Source organism: Oncorhynchus masou, chromosome 6 (assembly GCF_036934945.1).
Source record: "Oncorhynchus masou masou isolate Uvic2021 chromosome 6, UVic_Omas_1.1, whole genome shotgun sequence".
Classification (NCBI taxonomy): domain Eukaryota; kingdom Metazoa; phylum Chordata; class Actinopteri; order Salmoniformes; family Salmonidae; genus Oncorhynchus; species Oncorhynchus masou.
The window spans coordinates 29,920,406-29,939,654 of NC_088217.1; the positions used below are offsets into that span (position 1 = coordinate 29,920,406).

A 19,249-nucleotide genomic window follows, 5' to 3' on the forward strand; every position below is an offset into this window, starting at 1 on the left:
ATCGTTACAGCCATTTACCCTCATGACTTTCTGTGAAATGTCTGTGTCTGGAAGTTCTTATTCTTTCCCACAAACCTTCATCTCCCCTCCTCCCTCTCTCCTCACATCTCCTCTCTCCCTCCAGTGCCGAGGCAGTGTTCAGAGAGTGAGTTTTCCTGTACAAATGGTCGCTGCATTGCCGGGAGGTGGACGTGTGATGGAGACCATGACTGTGCTGATGGATCAGACGAGGTACAGTGACACAAACCATTATTGAAAATAGTGGAAAATTACACACATCAAATGAATGGAAAGGGAAAAGTCCCTCACTGCTCCATGCTCTCTTGTTAAAGCTTAGTGATGTGAATAATCACTGCCATCCTACAAGTCCTAGCTCATTGTCACAATGAATACATTAATGGACTATAGAGGTTTGTTCCTTTACACATGAATGGCATTGTCATTAGAGTAACATATTAGGGAAAGGGGCAAACCTAGTCAGTTGCACAACTGACTGCATTCAACCACAATTAGTCCTCTGCATTTAACCTAACCCTTCTGAATCAGAGTGATATGATGATAATAATAATGATGTCCTGTGTGTCCTGTTGCAGAACGGCTGTGATGTGAAGTGTGACAGGGATCAGTTCCAGTGTGAGAACAGCCACTGTATCCCCATCCGCTGGCGCTGTGACGCAGACCCTGACTGTATGGACGGCAGTGACGAGGAGAAGTGTGACATCGGAGGTGAGTTTCACACACAAACACTTACACTGGAGAATTATCACTGAATTATTGTCCATCCATACAGTCCTGGGTGGCAGGGTAGCCTAGTGGTTAGAGCATTGGACTAGTAATCGAAAGGTTGCAAGTTCAAATCCCCAAGCTGACAAGGTACAAATGTTGTTCTGACCCTGAACAAGGCAGTTAACCCACTGTTCCTAGGCCGTCATTGAAAAAAAGAATGTGTTCTTAACTGACCTGCCTAGTAAAATAAAAAATTGTAATGTTTGTTTGTGTCAGTTAATCCTATAAGGGATGGGTTGCTAACTGGAGATTTTACATGAAAATACAACTTCATTCATTCATTATACACAAACATTATTGTACTGTACTTATGATGTTCATTAAGTACAAGATGTGGGTATGTATTTCATCGAGAAATGTAACTCTTTCTCTTCTCTGTCTCAGTGGGTAGACACTGCCCCCTGGATGAGTTCCAGTGTAACAACACTCTGTGTAAACCCCTGGCCTGGAAGTGTGACGGAGAAGACGACTGTGGAGACAACTCTGATGAGAACCCAGATGATTGCAGTGAGCCCACCATTACCACTGACATCAATAACAGAACATGGTCCCTGAGGATCTTTCAACTCCTACCTAACACCTGTCATCTCTGCTCTCCGCCTCTTAACTCGCTTTCTGTCCCTCAGAGAAATTCCAGTGCCCTCCCACAAGGCAGTTCCGCTGCCACAACGACCGTGTCTGCCTGCCATTAGCCAGGCGCTGTGACAGTGTTGACAACTGCGGGGACAACAGTGATGAGATCAACTGCCGTGAGTTTGTTTCTAGTGGTAGAGAGTTATGGAGTTGACTGGAAGGTTATGGACTTAACAATGTCCCCTGTACCTCCAGAGACTCCTCCAACCACGCCAGTCTGTCAGAAGGATGAGTTCCAGTGCTCCAACGGCCGCTGCATCAGCTCCAACCTGCGCTGTGACTACTTCAACAACTGTGAGGACTACGGCTCTGACGAGATCGGCTGCAACAAGAAAGGTGTGTGTCATCTCGGCATGCAAGAGAAGTGTGCGTGTGGTGTCGGTCCTGTCTGTCTCTCTGTGTGTACATGCAATTTTCTGTAAGTTTAACTCTTTATCCTGTCTCGTCCTATTCAGACTCTGCCCTGAATGACTGCCGCAGTAACAGGACAGTGTGTGGCGATGGTGATGAGGCCCATTGTGTGGTGAACGGCTCTGAGGCCTTCTGCGCCTGCAAACTTGGCTTCCAGACCACAGGCAACAACAGATGTGAAGGTACATTGTAGCACCACAGCACTGGTCCAAATACACTCTGTTACTGTTATGACTAAACGTCTGGTGTAGTCTAGTGATCTGTAACCTGAATTATATTGCTGGGTGTTTGTTCTCAGATAAGAATGAGTGTACCAGTTTGGAGTGTGTTCCCACACCTGCAACAACACCAAGGGCTCCCACAAGTGCAGCTGCCACAAGTACTTCACCAGGATCAGCGACAGCTGCAAGGCTGACAGTGAGTACTGCTCGGATCAGTAATACCAGGGAATCAGTTAGTCACTGCTTCTCTGTCTGTTAGAAACCTGTCTGAATTTCTGTTTGAAGCCTGTGTCAGGATGTGTGGTTATATAGTCTAAAGTGTGTGTGTGCATGCGTGTGTGCGAGTGAAGTAGCTTTTAACGCCGCAAGAAAATTGTATTGTTGGATTCGAGCTTGAAATATACTTATTCATGTTACCAGACTAGAACGTATTGATGTTTAAGGAATGTATATGTTGGGTCAATGAAGGGTTGATAGTAAATGTGTGTATGTAAAGGTACTGAGTGAGACAAAGGGAAGTGCAGAAAGTTCATATCCTGTTCCTAAGGAGGGAGGCAAAGGGCAACGGTTTAGTTAGTCTTTAAGGCAGGCCAGCTGCGGAACTGGACTCGAGGTGAAGTGAACAGGTGAAGTGAACAGGTGAAGTGAACAGGTGAAGTGAACAGGTGAAGTGAACAGGTGAAGTGAACAGGTGAAGTGAACAGGTGAAGTGAGAGGAAACCTCTGGGATAGAGGGGCTCACTACAACGGCTGTTTGACCGAGGTGGTGAATAAACTTGGTTTGAGCTTTTTCTAGTCGTCCCATTTTGAGTTTTTAGTCTGTTTGTTTAGAACCTAACAGTGAGTCTTAACCATAAGTCAGAGGTGATGTCCTAGCTCAGGCTGTGATCTCACTTCCTGTGTCCTCCCAGACCTGAGACAGGTGCTCTACATCGCCGACGACAATGAGATCCGCAGTCTGGACCCTGGCATACCCGACTGGTGCTACGAGCAGGCTTTCCAGGGCGATGCCAACGTGCGCATTGACGCCATGGACCTGCACGTCAAGACCAACCGCTTCTACTGGACCAACTGGCACACGGGCAGAATCTCCTCCTACGAGCTGCCATCCTCATCCTCCTCACCTAACAACCGCAACCGCCGCCAGAGTGACTCCAGAGTCACCAACCTGGAGGTGTGTGTGTGTGTGTGTGTGTGTGTGTGTGTGTGTGTGTGTGTGTGTGTGTGTGTGCGCACGCAGCTCAGATATCAGCTGTAGCCGAGCTGGGTTTTTAAAAGTAAGTGTGTGTGCATCTGTATCGCTGTGTCTGTCTGACTGCTTGTGTGCCATGCCCTGTGTCACACAATGATTTAACTCCCCATTCTCCCCCTCTCCTTGTGTTCAGATCCCCGGTCTGAAGATGCCCCGTGGCATCGCCGTGGATTGGGTGGCAGGGAACATCTACTGGACAGACTCTGGCCGGGATGTGATTGAGGTGGCCCAGATATCAGGCCAACACCGCAAGACCCTTGTATCCGGCATGATCGATGAGCCCTATGCCATCGTAGTGGACCCCCAAAGAGGGTGAGTCTGCCTGGGGAGGGGAGGACAGTGGGGGTGGGAGAGCAGTCTAGAGTGATGGATCTGGAAGAGAATTGGGTCCTGTGTGGCTCAGTCGGTAGAGCATGGTGCTTGCAACGCCAAGCGTCGTGGGTTCGCTTCCCGCTAGGGCCACCCATATGTAAAAGTGGTGGGCCCAGCCGACTTGTAAGTCGCTTTGGACAAAAGCGTCTGCTAAATGGGATATATAATTCCTGAGTACTGAAACACGTCCTTATTTTGATGCTGTATTTAAATGATAATTCAAGATGGAAAGAGTTTTACAGTGACAAATCAATTGTACATAAAGTAGATATTTATTTAACCGGTTGTTGACCCTGTGTACCCGTAAGGACCATGTACTGGGCTGACTGGGGAAACCACCCTAAGATTGAGACTGCTGCCATGGACGGAACCACGAGAGAGACACTGGTACAGGACAACATCCAGTGGCCAACAGGTAACACGCACGTGCGAGCACACACAGACCATGCACACACACGCACACAAATACACACACATTTTACAGGCTGATTGACAGCTCCATCCTTCCACAAATTAGTTGATGTGTTATATTGAGCTTTGTTTCCCTCAATAGGCTTAGCCTCAACTGACATGTCTCAATTACTTCTCTCTCTCTCTCTCTCTCCTCCCCCCCCTCTCTCTCTCTCTCCCCCCCCTCTCTCTCTCTCTCTCTCTCCTCCCCCTCTCTCTCCTCTCTCTCTCTCTCTCCTCCCTCTCTCTCTCTCTCTCTCTCTCCTCCCCCTTTTTCCTCCTCCCCCTGTCTCTCTCTCCAGGCCTGGCGGTGGATTACTTCAACGAGCGTCTATACTGGGCCGATGCTAAGCTGTCAGTGATAGGCAGTGTGAGGTTGAATGGCAGCAACCCGGTGGTGGCTGTGACCAGCATAAAGAACAGTTGCGTGACCTGCTCTGGTCTGGGTCTGAAGACCTGGCCTGACATGGCTAAGCCACAGAATCATGTTCTGGTTTTAGATAAGTGGGCCCATTTGTGGATGTGAAGTCTTCTCCTGGCATCAGAACAATAAAAAATGCAGATATCCTCAGCAAGTGAAAAATCATGTATTTTAGCATAGCCTATAGAGTTGGTCTGAGCTGTGGTGTTTTCTGTCTTGTTTGTTCCAGAGCTCCACCACCCATTCAGTATTGACGTGTTTGAGGACTACATCTATGGCATCACCTACATCAACAACTTTGTGTTCCGGGTCAACAAATATGGCAAAGGCCTCATGGAGAACCTGACCACAGGAATGAACCACGCCACAGACATTGTGCTCTACCACCGCAACAAACAGCCAGAGAGTGAGTGGACATCGCCGGCCAAACTGCATATTCTTCACTAACAAATACATATACTGTAGATGCATACTGGTGCATTGACTTTCACAGTCCCTTTATACTGCTAGTAGATTTTAATATCCAACTGCTCTCTCAATGTAACTGACTGGCTTGCAAGGATCTCAAGTTAGACTCAGGTGTTTGGTGAGTGGTCTCAGATACAGATGATGGATAGTCTTCCAGACCAGTATCACTGTATCACTTGGTTAATGTGTGTGGCCTCTGTCTGTCAGTGACCAACCCATGTGACAGGAAGAAGTGTGAGTGGTTGTGTCTGCTGAGCCCCAGTGGTCCAGTCTGTACCTGTCCAAACGGACACACTCTGGACAACGACACCTGTGTGGAGCTCTCTACTCCTACACTCTCCCCTATTTGTGAGTATACACTAACACCCTTAGACCTAAACTGTTATATTCAACATGTATTGCATTGTCTGAGTACACACACTCATACATCCACACTCATCTCTGCCTATAATTATACACACACTCACCCCCATCTCTCCTTTCCTCCCCCAGCTCCTCCCAGTGGTACATGTAATGTTCAGTGTCTGAATGAAGGCAGTTGTTTCCTCAACGCCAGGAAGCAGCCCAAGTGTCGCTGCCAGCCCAACTTCGGAGGAGACAAGTGTGAGGTGGACCAGTGCAGGGACTACTGCCAGACCAGAGGCACCTGTACAACCTCTCCTACAGGTAGTACACTATATACAGTATATATACACAGTGCATTCAGAAAGTATTCAGACCCCTTGAATTTTTCCACATTTTTATACGTTACAACCTTATTCTCAAATGGATTAAATCATTTTTTTCTTCATCAATCTACACACAATACCTCATAACGACAAAGTGAAAACAGGATTTTTTTAAATAAAAAAGATACCTTATTTACATAAGTATTTAGACCCCTTGCTATGAGACTCAAAATTGAGCTTGGGTGCATCCTTTTTCCATTGATCATCCTTGAGATGTTTCTACTTGATTGGAGTCCACCTGGGGTAAATTAAATTGATTAGATATTATTTGGAAAGGCACACACAAGTCTATATAAGGTCCCACAGTTGACAGTGCATGTCAGAGCAAAAACCAAGCCGAGAGGTCAAAGGAATTGTCCGTAGAGGTCAGAGACAGGATTGTGTCAAGGCACAGATCTGCGAAAGGGTACCAAAACATTTCTGCAGCATTAAAGGACCCCAAGAACACAGTGGCCTCCATCATTCTTAAATGGAACAACAAGATTCTTCCCAGAACTGGCCGCCTGACCAAACTGAGCAATGACAGCCCGCTTGGAGTTTGCCAAAAAGGCACCTAAAAGACTCTATGAGAAACAAGATTTTCTGGTCTGATGAAACCAAGATTGAACTCTTTGGCCTGAATGCCAATCGTCACGTCTGGAGGAAACCTGGCACCATCCCTACGGTGAATAATGGTGGTGGCAGCATCATGTTGTGGGGAAGTTTTTCAGCAGCAGGGACTGGGAGGCTAGTCAGGATCCCGGGAAAGATGAACGGAGTAAAGTACAGAGAGCTCTGATGAAAATCTGCTCCGGAGTACTCAGGACCTCGGACTGGGGCGAAGGTTCCCCTTCCAACAAGACAATGACCCTAAGCACACAGCCAAGAAAACGCAGGAGTGGCTTCTGGACAAGTCTCTGAATGTCCTTGAGTGGCCCAGCCAGAGCCCAGACTTGAACCCGATCTAACATCTCTGGAGAGACCTGAAAATAGCTGTGCAGTGCAGCTCCTCATGCAACATGACAGAGCTTGAGAGGATCTGCAGAAGAATGGGAGAAACTCTCCAAATACAGGTGTGCCAAGCTTGTGGTGTCATACCCAAGAAGACTCGGTTGTAATTGCTGCCAAAGGTGCTTCAACAAAGTACTGAGTAAAGGGTCTGAAATACTTATGTAGATGTGATATTTCTGTTTTTCTTTATTTTATACATTTGCAAAAAAATTCTAAAAACCTGTTTTTGCTTTGTCATATTGGGTATTGTGTGTAGATTGAGGGGCTAAAAATTTAAATCAATTTTAGAATAACGTTGTAACGTAACAAAATGTGGAAAAAGTAAAGGGTTCTGAATACTTTCCAGATGCACCGTTATATGTCACTGAGCAGATTTTTTCCATAGCGACTTACAGTAACGTGTGCATACATTTTAAGTATAGCTAGTCCTGGAGATCAAACCCACTGTCCTGGCGTTGCAAGCATCATGTTCTACCAACTGAGCTACGGAAAACCCTACCCTGACAGGAGGCTGTTTGAGTTAGAATAGAACATTAAGCCAGGAACAGTGAGACATATAGAATAATAATACAACTAGGCAGCCGTGTATTGAGTCAACGACTTTACCCTCAATGAGCAGTCCTGACATTAGTTTGATGTTAGAGGCCAAGTCTCCTGAATTTCTCTCTCCTCTTCCTCTCTCATCCTGTCCATCTCGGTCTGACCATCTGTCTCTCCCTCCCCAGGCTCCCCTACGTGTCGCTGTCTGACAGGGTTCACTGGTCCCAACTGTAACCTACACACCTGTAAGAACTACTGTCAAAATGGAGGGAACTGCACGGTCAGCGCTGGCAACCAGCCCACCTGCCGCTGCCCTGCTGACTTCCTGGGGGACCAGTGCCAGTACCGTGAGTCTGTCAGATCAAATTGTATTCGTCACATGCGCCGAATACAACAGGTGTAGACGTTTCAGTGAAATGCTTACTTACAAGCCCAACAATGCAGTTTTAAGAAAAATACCCACCGAAAGTAACAAATAATTAAAGAGCAGCAGTAAAATAACAACAGCGAGGGTATATAAAGGGGGTACTGGTACAGAGTCAATGAGCAGGGCCACCGGTTAGTCGAGGTAATTCTTTCTTTCTCTCTCTCTCAAGTGGAGTGACACAGCCAGAAACTAGCGTCTCGCTCTGGGACCAAGGGTAGGATAAGTAATCCTTCTCACCCCCCCCCCCCCCCCTTAATGATTTAGATGCACTATTGTAAAGTGGCTGTTCCACTGGATGTCAGAAGGTGAATTCACCAATTTGTAAGTCGCTCTGGATAAGAGCGTCTGCTAAATGACTTAAATGTAATGTAATGTAATTGAGGTAATATGTACATGTAGGTAGAGTTATTAAAGTGACTGTGCATAGATAATAACAGAGTATCAGCAGCGTAAAAGAGGGGGGCAATGCAAATAGTCTGGGTAGCCATTTGATTAGATGTTCAGGAGTCTTTTGACTTGGGGGTAGAAGCCTTTTGGACCTAGACTTGGCGCTCCGGTACCACTTGCCGTGCGATAGCAGAGAGAACAGTCTATGCCTAGGGTGGCTGGAGTCTGACAATTTTTTGGGCCTTCCTCTGACACTGCCTGGTATAGAGGTATTGGATGGCAGGAAGCTTGATCTCAGTGATGTACTGATGCACTACCCTCTGCAGTGCCTTGCGGTTGGAGGCAGAGCAGTTGACATACCAGGCAGTGATGCAACCCGTCAGGATGCTCTCGATGGTGCAGCTGTAGAACCTTTTGAGGATCTGAGGACCCATGCCAAATATTTTCAGTCTCCTGAGGGGGAATAGGTTTTGTCGTGCCCTCTTCACGACTGTCTTGGTTGGACCATGTTGGTTTGTTGGTGATGTGGACGCCAAGGAACTTGAAGCTCTCAATCTAATCCACAACAGCCCCGTCGATGAGAACAGTAGGTGTACTCGGTCCTCCTTTTCCTGTAGTCCACAATCATCTCCTTTATCTTGATCACGTTGAGGGAGAGGTTGTTGTCCTTGCACAGTCATGTCTCTGACCTCCCCTATAGGCTGTCTCGTCATTGTCGGTGATCAGGCCTACCACTGTTGTGTCATCGGCAAACTTGATGATGGTGTTGGAGTCGTGCATGGCCGTCATGGGTGAACAGGGAGTACAGGAGGGGTTACTACAGCTAGGTTACTGTAGAGACACCTTTTTGGAGACAGCTTTGCAGTTTTTGAGACGTGTTTGGTAACACAAAAGCAGTAAGTAGTATTAGCTAGTACTGGCAAATCAAGTATTCAACCCCTTTGTTTTGGCAAGCCTAAATAAATTCAGGAGTAAAAATGTGCTTAGCAAGTCACCTAATGATAATAGTGTTAGTATTTTTTTTCAATCATGTCAATCTCACTTCTTTACCCCACGCATACAATTATCTGTAAGGTCCCTCAGTCAAACAGTGAATTTCAAACCGAATCAACCACAAAGACAAGGGAGATTTTCCAAAAATGCAGACATGGATATCCCTTTGAGCATGGTGAAGTCATTAATTACACTTTGGATGGTGTATCAATACACCAAGTATTTAATCCTACGAAGGTACAGGCATCCTTCCCAACTCAGTAGCCGGAGAGGAAGGAAACTGCTCAAGGTTTTCACCATGAGGCCAATTGTGACTTTAAAACAGTTAGCGTTTAAAGGTGTTATAGGAGAAAACTGAGGATGGATCAACAACATTGTAGTTACTCCACAATACTAACCCAATTGACAGAGTGAGAAGAAAGATGCCTGTACAGAATAAAAAATATTCCAAAACAAGCATCCTAATTGCAACAAGGCACTAAAGTAATACTGCAAAAATGTGGCAAAGCAATTAACATTTTGTCCAGAATACAAAATGTTTTACAGTATGGGGCAAATCCAATACAACACATTACTGAGTATCACTCGCCATGTTTTCAAGCACAGCGGTGGCTGTGAAGGCCTGTAATCGTTAAGAACTGGAGTTTCTCAGAATAAAAAAGTAACCGTATGGGAGATGAATTCACCTTTCCGCAGGACAATAACCTAAAATACAAGTTCAAATATACACTGGAGTTGAATGTTGCTGAGAGGCCTAGTTACAGTTTTGACTAAAATCGCCTTGAAATTCTATGGCAAGACCTGAAAATGTCTGTCTAGCAATTATCAACAACCAACTTGACAGACCTTGAATAATTTTTTTAAGAGTAATGTGAAAATATTGTACAATCCAGGTGTACAAAGCTCTTAGACATACCTAGAGACTCACAGCTGTAATCGCTGCCAAAGGTGATTCTAACATGTATTGACCCAGGGGTGTGAATAATTGTGTAAATTTGATATTTTTGTAATTAATTTAATACACTTGCTAAAATTTCTGAAAACATGTTTTCACTTTGTCATTATGGGGTAGTGTTTGTAAATGGGTAAAACAAATCCATTTTGAATTTGGACTTATTCCAACAAAATGTGGAATAAGTCCATGGGTATGAATAGTTCCTGAAGGAACGTCACCGCAAGGTCACCTATACTATAGCTAGCTAGCAAGCCAAACGTGTATATAGTTAGTGACCCATAGGCCAACTCTTGCTGCTACTTTAGCTCTGCCGTACATAACGTCTCCACAAACTACGATGTATCGCAGCCGTGTTGACATTTCACGTCTTCATCCACTTTTGATGTCACTAATGTTAGCTAGGTGATGCGCCTATTATACATCGTTCAGTTGACGTGTGCCTTGCCGGGCTGCTTACTATAGCCAAGTGAACGAAATTAGCTCATAATAATATTAGCTATTTTCTTACTCACCATTTCACCGTCAGCTCATTCAACAGCTCCAGATCGAACTAAGTGCATTTGCAGACAGCAGTAAGCAGTAGTAACTACCAGGTTGTAAACAGGAAGTAATGAGCCCGCACATGTACATGTTTTGCAGGTGGTTCCAAATGAACTAAAGCCATCCCTCGTCAGATATAAATATAATTAATCTTATAATGAAACACACTGCATGAAACACACGATCCAATATATTACACATAGACTAAAACAATGATATATTGACTTAAATAGTTTTGCAATATCAGGGGTAAACTATGGGCATCATCTTTCAGCTGAAAAAGTGGATGATTTTAGCTGGTGTGGGCATTAAATCCTACTTTAGGATTAGGGGTAGGTGAGCAATTCATCCTACTTTAGGATTAGGGGTAGGTGAGCATTTAATCCTACTTTAGGATTAGGTGAGCATTTAATCCTACTTTAGGATTAGGTGAGCATTTAATCCTACTTTAGGATTAGGTGAGCATTTAATCCTACTTTAGGATTAGGTGAGCATTAAATCCTACTTTAGGATTAGGTGAGCATTTAATCCTACTTTAGGATTAGCTGAGCATTTAATTCTACTTTAGGATTAGCTGAGCATTTAATTCTACTTTAGGATTAGCTGAGCATTTAATCCTACTTTAGGATTAGCTGAGCATTTAATCCTACTTTAGGATTAGCTGAGCATTTAATCCTACTTTAGGATTAGCTGAGCATTTAAATCCTACTTTAGGGGTAGGGGTAGGTGAGCATTTTAATCCTACTTTAGGATTAGGGGTAGGTGAGCATTTTTAATTATACTTTAGGATTAGGTGAGCATTTTTAATTATACTTTAGGATTAGGTGAGCATTTTTAATTATACTTTAGGATTAGGTGAGCATTTTTAATTATACTTTAGGATTAGGTGAGCATTTTTAATTATACTTTAGGATTAGGTGAGCATTTTTAATTATACTTTAGGATTAGGTGAGCATTTAATCCTACTTTAGGATTAGGTGAGCATTTAATCCTACTTTAGGATTAGGTGAGCATTTAATCCTACTTTAGGATTAGGTGAGCATTTAATCCTACTTTAGGATTAGGTGAGCATTTAATCCTACTTTAGGATTAGGTGAGCATTTAATTCTACTTTAGGATTAGGTGAGCATTTAATCCTACTTTAGGATTAGGGGTAGGTGAGCATATTTAATCCTACTTTAGGATTAGGGGTCGGTGAGCATATTTAATCCTACTTTAGGATTAGGGGTCGGTGAGCATATTTAATCCTACTTTAGGATTAGGGGTCGGTGAGCATTTTTTAATCCTACTTTAGGATTAGGGGTCGGTGAGCATTTTTTAATCCTACTTTAGGATTAGGGGTCGGTGAGCATTTTTTAATCCTACTTTAGGATTAGGGGTCGGTGAGCATTTTTTAATCCTACTTTAGGATTAGGGGTCGGTGAGCATTTTTTAATCCTACTTTAGGATTAGGGGTCGGTGAGCATTTTTAATCCTACTTTAGGATTAGGGGTCGGTGAGCATTTTTTATCCTACTTTAGGTTTAGGTGAGCATTTTTAATTCTACTTTAGGTTTAGGTGAGCATTTAATCCTACTTTAGGATTAGGTGAGCATTTAATCCTACTTTAGGATTAGGTGAGCATTTAATCCTACTTTAGGATTAGGTGAGCATTTAATCCTACTTTAGGATTAGGTGAGCATTTAATCCTACTTTAGGATTAGGTGAGCATTTAATCCTACTTTAGGATTAGGTGAGCATTTAATCCTACTTTAGGATTAGGTGAGCATTTAATCCTACTTTAGGATTAGGTGAGCATTTAATCCTACTTTAGGATTAGGTGAGCATTTAATCCTACTTTAGGATTAGGTGAGCATTTAATCCTACTTTAGGATTAGGTGAGCATTTAATCCTACTTTAGGATTAGGTGAGCATTTAATCCTACTTTAGGATTAGGTGAGCATTTAATCCTACTTTAGGATTAGGTGAGCATTTAATCCTACTTTAGGATTAGGTGAGCATTTAATCCTACTTTAGGATTAGGTGAGCATTTAATCCTACTTTAGGATTAGGTGAGCATTTTTTAATCCTACTTTAGGATTAGGTGAGCATTTTTTAATCCTACTTTAGGATTAGGTGAGCATTTAATTCTACTTTAGGATTAGCTGAGCATTTAATCCTACTTTAGGATTAGCTGAGCATTTAATCCTACTTTAGGATTAGCTGAGCATTTAATCCTACTTTAGGATTAGCTGAGCATTTAATCCTACTTTAGGATTAGCTGAGCATTTAATCCTACTTTAGGATTAGCTGAGCATTTAATCCTACTTTAGGATTAGCTGAGCATTTAATCCTACTTTAGGATTAGCTGAGCATATTTAATCCTACTTTAGGATTAGCTGAGCATATTTAATCCTACTTTAGGATTAGGGGTAGGTGAGCATTTTTTAATCCTACTTTAGGATTAGGGGTCGGTGAGCATTTTTAATCCTACTTTAGGATTAGGGGTCGGTGAGCATTTTTTAATCCTACTTTAGGATTCGGTGAGCATTTTTAATCCTACTTTAGGATTCGGTGAGCATTTTTAATTCTACTTTTGGATTAGGTGAGCATTTAATCCTACTTTAGGATTAGGTGAGCATTTAATCCTACTTTAGGATTAGGTGAGCATTTAATCCTACTTTAGGATTAGGTGAGCATTTAATCCTACTTTAGGATTAGGTGAGCATTTAATCCTACTTTAGGATTAGGTGAGCATTTAATCCTACTTTAGGATTAGGTGAGCATTTAATCCTACTTTAGGATTAGGTGAGCATTTAATCCTACTTTAGGATTAGGTGAGCATTTAATCCTACTTTAGGATTAGGTGAGCATATTTAATCCTACTTTAGGATTAGGTGAGCATTTAATCCTACTTTAGGATTAGGTGAGCATATTTAATCCTACTTTAGGATTAGGTGAGCATATTTAATCCTACTTTAGGATTAGGTGAGCATATTTAATCCTACTTTAGGATTAGGTGAGCATATTTAATCCTACTTTAGGATTAGGTGAGCATATTTAATCCTACTTTAGGATTAGGTGAGCATTTTTTAATCCTACTTTAGGATTAGGTGAGCATTTTTTAATCCTACTTTAGGATTAGGTGAGCATTTTTTAATCCTACTTTAGGATTAGGGGTCGGTGAGCATTTTTTTAGGACTTTTAACCACATATGGAAATGCTCCATATTCACATATGTAGACACACAAGGGTGTGGTGCTGTGGAGGTATGGAATATGCGGTTGAAAAGTGGCCGAATTGCCCTTTAAAATGAATGCACTAACTGTACGTTGCTCTGGACAAGAGCATCTGCTAAATGACTGAAATGTATTTTAGGTTTTGTATGGACCCTGCAAAGAATAGCTGCTGCATGTGCAACAGCTTATTCGGGCTCCTAATAAACAAAACATTTAAATCTGTCTACTGCCACCAGCTGGCAGTATAATACTCAAACACTACTGAGTTAGAGAAGTGGAGGACTACAAAATGTTAACTGCCTGGCACTCTTGATATCCATCTCAAGACTCCTTGCTCTCACTATACTCAGACGGATAGTTGTCTCTCATGTATGTGTGTGTGAGTAGGTAGCTGCGAGGGACACTGTCTGAACAGAGGCACTTGTATGCAGAGTGCCAGCGGGGCGCGCCAGTGTCGCTGTCTATCCCAGTTCAGCGGCAGCACCTGCGAGGTGGACAAGTGCCACTACTGCCGTGACGGCAAGTGTATCCCCACCAACTCCTTCCAGCCCACAGGAGAGGTCACCTGCATGTAAGTGTCACACTCACACACACACTCAAACACACACGTCCTCCTAACCTATTGTTACCTGTGTGTGTCCTGTAGCTGCACAAATGGCAGAGTCCAGCTCAGCTGCTACACATGTGATGAATACTGTGCTAATGGACAGTGCTCTGTCAACCCACGCACACACCTACCAGAGTGCAAGTAAGTTCTCTCTCTGTATATCTCGCACTCTCTCACATACATATATTATAGTAACCCTGGTTACTGTGCGGTTACATCTGTCTGTGTCTCTCTCCCCCAGGTGTTCTGCAGGCTGGGTGGGGCATCGCTGTGAGGTGGTGGCCTCTAGTGTAGACTCCTCAGAGTCTGGTGGACGTAAGTAAACTGTCCTCAACTTTTCTGAAGGTTTGCAAAAAGAAGATCTGCTGCTCTACATTTTACACATATTATTGTGGCTGCACATCAACTTGACGCTACCTGAAGTCTCCTGCCCAACTGTGTATGTATACTGTTTCTGTGTATCCATGTGCAGGTGCTGCCTCCATAGTGATCCCACTGTTGATGCTGCTGTTGTTTGTTATGTTGGTGGGAGGAGCTGTGTTCTGGTACAGGAGAAGGATGAGTGGGTGAGGAACTTTACACTAGACAATACAACACCGGGGCACTAGCGGAACACTGGGACCCCCTATCGAGCTCTCTCTTCTTCTCAGGCCATCTTTAATGCTGCTTCTTACGGTCTCTGCACTTTCTCTCTCCTCCCTCGCTCTCTCCTAAGGTGACCACATGTCTCGGATTGTGCGTCCCACAATCAAACAATCATGTCCCATATTTTATTAACAATTTAAAGCACCACTTCTTTTCACAAAAAGTTAGATTTGTCCTGTGTCCTTCCTATTAATTTCAGAATTGACATTCCAATCTGTATCTTTTGCAGTCACATTGCGCTTATGACAAGATATATCTTGTCATAAGCGCAATGTGTATATATAAAAATATTTTTTTTAAATTTTATTTTACCTTTATTTTACTAGGCAAGTCAGTTAAGAACAAATTCTTATTTTCAATGACAGCCTAGGAACAGTGGGTTAACTTCCTGTTCAGGGGCAGAACGACAGATTTGTACCTTGTCAGCTCAGGGATTCGAACTTGCAACCTTGCGGTTACTAGTCCAATGCTCTAACCACTAGGCTACCCAGCCGCCCCATATCATAAGTATGTGGTACTGGTGATGTTAAAGACTTCTCCAATCGTTGATGAGATTGAATATTCTGACTACACAGATGTAAATAGCCGTATTGGACTGAAAGTTAAGGTAATTTCATCAAACGGCGGCAGGGAAGCCTAGTGGTTAGAGCGTTGGACTAGTAACCGAAAGGTTGCAAATTCGAATCTCTGAGCTGACAAGGTACAAATCTGTCGTTCTGCCCCTGAACAGGCAGTTAACCCACTGTTCCTAGGCTGTCATTGAAAATAAGAATTTGTTCTTAACTGACTTGCCTAGTAAAATAAAGGTAAAATTTAAAATTTAAAAAACTTGTAAAGCTCATTAGTTGCTCATTCAACATATTTGCTGGTACTTCACTCAATCCCGTTTTTAAAAGTCTCCCTTCCCGGACTGTTTTACATTCCCTGAGACCAACCACAAATGTTTACTTGGCCAAATATTCCCAGATTCGTATAAAACAGCCATACGTGGTCTCTCGTTTCTGCATCACCAAATAAGGTGCTCACTCGGCAAAAGAGTAGGCTTTGTGCACTTCAGTTAGCTCGCTTGGAGTGCTGCCAAGAACATGTATTCATGTAGGCTACACTGTACCGCAAACTCATCCCCTTGTCCCGAATTTTAGTATTTTAAATGTGGTTACCCACCCACCCCTCTCTGCTGTGAGTAACTGCATCTCTTCTGCTCCTCAGGTCTGTCAGGCCGGGCAAGTCCTTCTCCAGATCCTCGCGGTAACGGTTGCCACGTTACGCTTTCCATCCTCTCTCACTCAATATGGCATCCCATCTGTCTCTTCATCATTCTCTTTTGCTGTGCAGTGTATAGTCCTGTGGTCAATGTCGTTCTCTGTTGTGCCTAAGGGGTCATGACCCTCTCGTTCAGCTTGCCCCTCCCTCTCCTGATCTAAATACCTGTTCAGGACTGGTCTACCCTCTCCAAAACACCTACTATACTTCTAGGGGTGTAACAGGAATTATCTATTGAAGAGCAATGGATCAGTCTATGGCCCCAGGATGTCTTAATGGACCCCATGCTGTGTTCCATCATGCTGTACTGTATTGGGTTGTGTAGAATGCTACTGTATTTTTCATACTGAGAGAGAGGACGCTCTTACTGCGTTGTCCCAAGCCACGATTTGGAAAATGCAACATGAAAAATCCAGCATTTACAATGGTTGTTGGTTGATTTGTTACTTCTCTTCATTCTTCAAGTCCATGGTTTGAACCAATATGGTAATGTTCCAAACTGACAACAACGTGGATTTCTGTCCAAGACATCGATAGATTTGACCTTGCTTGTGTCTTTGAAGTAGGCATTCAGTAGTACCACTTACAGGGTGTGTGTGTAATGTTGGCTTCCTTGATACTGTTACATACCCCTCTCCAGGACCAGTGTGTCCTGTAGTATATACTAGCTAGGTGAATGCTGGATTTGCTTCCTGGGTTACCGTGACAGTGATGTGAGCCCTGACCCTTGTGATGTGGCCATGTCGCTGCCCGCGCTGTGTGGATGTACTCAGGACCCGTCCGTGTCTAAGGGATCATGTCCTTTCACCTCTGTATCTGCAGGGCCAAGGGCTTCCAGCACCAGAGGATGACTAACGGGGCCATGAATGTAGAGATAGGAAACCCAGCGTACAAGATCTACGAGGGTGAGCCAGACGACGATGCCGGGGATCTTCTAGACTCAGACTTCACACTGGACCCAGACAAGGTAAACAAGGTATTACAAAGTAATACAAGCAAGCACACAGACACTTGCACCATGTCACACATACCTGCACAAGCAAACGGACACAAATGAGGCAACATACAAACACAGACCTACTACCATGTATTTAGTTGATCTAATGGTCCTCCCTGGTCTCTTCCCAGCCCACCAACTTCACCAACCCAGTGTACGCCACCCTGTACATGGGAGCCCACAACAGCCGCAACTCCCTGGCCAGCACAGATGAGAAGAAGGAGCTTCTGTCACGGGGGGATGAGGAGCCCCTGGTGGACCCGCTAGCATCAACTGTCTGTTAGCCTGGGGCATACCATTCCAAACACACCCCTCTTTTTGCATTTGAAAGAAAAACAGAAAGAAAATAAACAGAAAAAGCGTGCACACTGTATAAATTGTACAAAAATCGACCTTTTTGTATGTGATTGCAGTATTATATTTTGTCCTTTTACGATTCCTCTGGTCAAAAATGAACAAAAACATTTTATAGAATAAATGTTTTATTTACTATTTTTGTCCCTTTACCTAAATAGCCACTACCTCTGTGCACAAGGAAATGGAAGAAAAAATATTAGAAGAAGAAAAACATATTTGGAGCAATTTGTTTTGTATTAATTGTATAGAGAAAAAAACATTGTTCTATTTAATTTTGTTTGTGTTAATTTTGAGCAGGGGAAGGCGAACTCAGTTTTGTAAGTCGGTACCAATGTTGTCTTGATGACAGTTTTGTCTGCAGGAGTGTAAGACAGGAATAATACAGTATGATTTGTGTACAGCACGTGTAAAATGTCAATACCGGATGGAAACTTATTTCCATATTATTTTCTCATAAAACTATGTTCATGAAATTGTTTTCTTTCTTGGACAGACAATGTTTTATGGTGTATATACCGTAAGATGTAACGCAGGTCAATATATGTTTGTTTCTATCCTTAAGGTGTGTAGGGCTCATGTGATGTTAAAATAGCGTAATCAAAGTGTTGTTGAAGCGACTGAGAATGAGTGACTGACTGATTACTGGTGAGATGTGATGATTATGGCGATGTTAAAGACTCCAGGCTTGGGAAGGCGTCCATATAGCGGGCTGTGGGTGTGCCCAGTTCACATGTCACGGCAGGTCAGAGCATGCTAACGATGGGACGGACCAGGTATACTGTGAGAAGATGTGACACTTTCGCTGAGAAGGTCACCAATCTGCACCCCTTCAGTGGACTGTGGTGCCAGAGGACAAGTGTCTTAGTTACAGCTGTGTGGATGGGATAACTAATGGTCTACGGTATGTTTGTTTTTCGCTGCATTTCCTCATGTGGTTTATGTAAGGGCTTGACTGTCCTCCTGGCCCTGTCTGATGTCAGCACAGATGAATCCTTCTAACCTGAAAAAAATGTGTTTTGTGCTTTAATGGTTTTGTAGCAGCTCTCTCTGAAGGGCATTCATTTCTTTCTTTTTGACTGTTACGTAGCGTTTCCCTCCACTGTTCTTCCTTTAGCCGTTTCTGATCTGTCTTTTTGTACCCTGCTGCTAACCCTGTCGTTTTGGTTGCCTTGACGTGTCTAAGCTCAGCCACTGTCCCAAAATGCTGCTTCTGTCAGGTGATCATACATATTTTAATGCATGTGAGAAAAGGCAAACAAATGTTCAAGTAACTAGAATAACAAATCCGTATTTTGCTTACTTGTCAGCAAGTGTTATTTTTGATTGATGCGGTCGCATTTTATTTCATTTTTTTAATTGAAAGGAGATACAAGTACAATCATTTTACTTTAAAGAACATTTTTGCAAAATCATATATGCATTCTTGGATAAGTTGTTTTTGATTAGTCCTTGTTTTATGAGAAATTACACAGCTTTTATAGTAAAAAATGCATGGAGGCTCAAACTTTATTCTGGAAAGAGTTTGTTTTTGGTAGAGTACTTTCAAGCTAAATAACAGTGTTATAAATACAATTTTAAAAACTGTACAG

The 19,249-nt window shown here is 43.1% G+C and overlaps 1 pseudogene; it reads left to right on the top strand.

Annotated features, from left to right (window-relative positions):
• LOC135541553 (prolow-density lipoprotein receptor-related protein 1-like) overlaps positions 1-19,248 on the top strand; it is a 31,649-nt pseudogene extending 12,401 nt beyond the window's left edge.
• Position 19,249: the final 1 nt, after the last annotated feature.